The sequence below is a fragment of the Cynocephalus volans genome, chromosome 13, assembly GCF_027409185.1.
Source record: "Cynocephalus volans isolate mCynVol1 chromosome 13, mCynVol1.pri, whole genome shotgun sequence".
NCBI lineage: Eukaryota > Metazoa > Chordata > Mammalia > Dermoptera > Cynocephalidae > Cynocephalus > Cynocephalus volans.
The window spans coordinates 59,847,578-59,850,433 of NC_084472.1; the positions used below are offsets into that span (position 1 = coordinate 59,847,578).

The following is a 2,856-nucleotide window of genomic DNA, read 5'->3' on the forward strand; positions in this document are numbered from 1 at the left end:
CGTACGTGTGACAATCTGTCTTTCAATTCTAAAACTTTATCTAATAAAATAAAAATCTGATACTCTCCAGATTTTGATTATTAAACTCTGTAATCTGAGAAGCAAAGGTTTATAATATACAAGTAAATCTTAAATATTAATTTTTTATAAGAAACTATTGTCAAGTATCATCATACCTCTATTTTAGTACATTGCATGCAGCCAGTTGTCTCATAAAGCTGTTTGTAACATCAGTAACATGCTCATGTTTTGGCTTACTCTTGACTCAAGACTTTAACTTCACAGAAAGCACAGTGCTTCCTCAACTTCCAACACAGAGGGCTCTGACGAGGTTACTTCTAAGAAACACTTCTGCCAAACTGCTAGTGCGTTCTTAGATTTTGATGGAAGAAGCAGGAATCAAAAGCTTTTATCATTCAAATAATTATTTTGTACTGTATTAGTCTATTTTTGTTGCTTGTAACAAAATACCTGAAACTGGGTGATTTATAAAGAAAATGAAATTATTGCTTACAGTTTCTGAGGCTGGGAAGCCCAAAGTCCATCTAATGGTGGCAGCAGTGACCCAGGGGTTTCACATTGCAAGATGGTGGAGGTAGAGAGAGCAAAGAGAAAGAAAGACAGAATCTCCTTCTCTTTTAAAGCCCTCAGAACCACGCCCTGGACCACCATCTTTAATCCATTCACTACTGCATGGTCCTACAATACAGTCACCTCTGTAGGGCTCCACCTTTCGATTACTATAATAAGATTTCCCATCCCCTTATAGTCACAGTGGGGGCCAAGTTTCTAATATATAAAACTTGGGGGACACAATTAAGCTTCAGTGAGTTTAGGGGATACAGAATTCAATCCACTACATGTACCTTCTACTATTTAAAATTCTCATTTAGGAAAGTTCCTCTTTGAAGATCAAAAGTTAAAACAAGACTAGACACTGGGAAGAAGGCTCAGGTAGGCATCAGAGGCCTTCTTCATGTCTAAGTGAAAATGCTTCAGGTAACTAAAATATAATCTTGCTGCAAGCACCTGGATAGACTGGATAAGGGTTAGAGTGAAAGCTCAAACTAATAATAGTGATTTTTAAAAATAGTGTGTCCTCTATATTTTTTTTCAGGACACTATCTGAGGTAGGAGACACCTCAGTAGGTAGCAGGGCAAGATTTAAAGATTTGGAGGTCATTATCCTGCAAAGAACTGGCTCATTTAGAGCCTACTATAATCAGAGTGTGGAATTAGATACTGTTATCTTGACAGACTTCACACAACGACCTTCATCAACTTCAAGGCAACAGACACATTCATAACAGTATTCTTAGTAGCTACATAAAAACAGTTTGAGAAATAAATGTATTGAGAGTATTATTTTCAGTTTATAATGTAGCAAAATTTATATTACAAAAGTTACTGTGTACAGTTTGTTTTCATTATTCATGCCTTTATTTGGGATTGTGTTTCTGTAAAAACTGCATATTTATAATTTACATTTCAAATATTCTACCAAGTTTTTCCTTCATCATTTACAACTGACATGGAGATTATTGCATATATCACAATTCTAGGGAGAAGTAAGGCATTTTAAGTACCTACTATTATGTTTGGAAACAACAAGCAAAAGAAAGAAAGTTAGGAAGGAAATTTTAGAAAAGGGGCCTCAACTTCACGACACAGCGCTGTAGTATTTCTGTCGCTGTTGAATTGTCATGTTAACCAGAAGAGAGAAAATAGATGAAGGCGTTTTATTGCTTTTGAAACTTGGAGGGGAAAAAAATCAGTATCTTAAATAAAGATTTCAATTCCTGACCTCACTAGCCTTCTCTGCAATTGAACCAAAGTCATTAATTTTTAGCCTCAAGTAAATGAGAATTCAGAATTTTAGTTCTGCATGTGAAAGCTCAATAAAATGGGCCATGAGTGTAGAGTAGAACCACTGCATATGCAAATTCAGGGCACATTAGGAATGGATTTCATTTCCACTGTCATAGTAAGTCACTGTAATAGGAAACTACCATGCTTTTTGTGAGAAAAACACATTTTAAGCATTCCATGAAGAACTCGTGGAAAAGTTTTTGTTTCCTAAGCCATTCGACAATTAAGAGTTTGGATTCTTTCTGCCTTCCAAATTTCTGCACCCCTGACGAACATTTTTGAAATCTATTATCATTATTTTAAAGTTATCTCCTAAGATATGTGGACAGAGGGTCTATTAGGAGACATGGTTTCTATTCCAGCTTTGTCACTAGCCAAATGGGATTTTGAACAGGTCACTCAATATATGTGGACTTCATTTCCCTATGAATAGTGAATGTCTTGAGCTAGATTACTGCTAAATAAATCTCTTTGGGTTTAAAATGAATAGTTTTTCATTAGGGTCTTGGAATAGTATACTTTGCAGAATCTTCAAGTATACACTTGTCAATAAATCACAAGGTGCATGGAGAAATGTCTGTTCTTCACTCCTTTGGGAGCATGAATACATCCATAACATGCTACATTAAAAAAGAAGTTCAGAGGGATGCCGACCTTACAGCAGAGGTTGCGTTAGTATATTCCTCCTACATAAAAGAAAAAATAATCAATCACAAGTCAGTGGTCAGTCTCTGAACAAGGACAAACCACCAGATTTATTTTCTTTCTGTCTTCAAGTTAACATACTTTTTGTGCTCTCTCTCTCTAACTGGGCATTCACAGTTAGTCAATTAAGCCATTTCTTACTGATAAAAAATTATTTTCTCATGAGATATCCTAGCTTCTACAATCACATATCTCTTAGAAGGTGTTTCGGCTTTAATTGCACTACTGTGACGCAATCCAAACTAGGAATTGGGAAAATGAACCAACTCTCCAAACCCAACA

The 2,856-nt window shown here is 35.6% G+C and overlaps 1 non-coding gene across 1 annotated transcript; it reads left to right on the plus strand.

Moving 5' to 3' along the window:
* Positions 1 to 2,430: 2,430 nt before the first annotated feature.
* On the plus strand, positions 2,431 to 2,563 carry LOC134362325 (small nucleolar RNA U109). The gene has a single exon (XR_010021601.1). It is a non-coding gene; the product is annotated as a small nucleolar RNA U109 (small nucleolar RNA).
* The last annotated feature ends 293 nt before the right edge of the window (positions 2,564 to 2,856 follow it).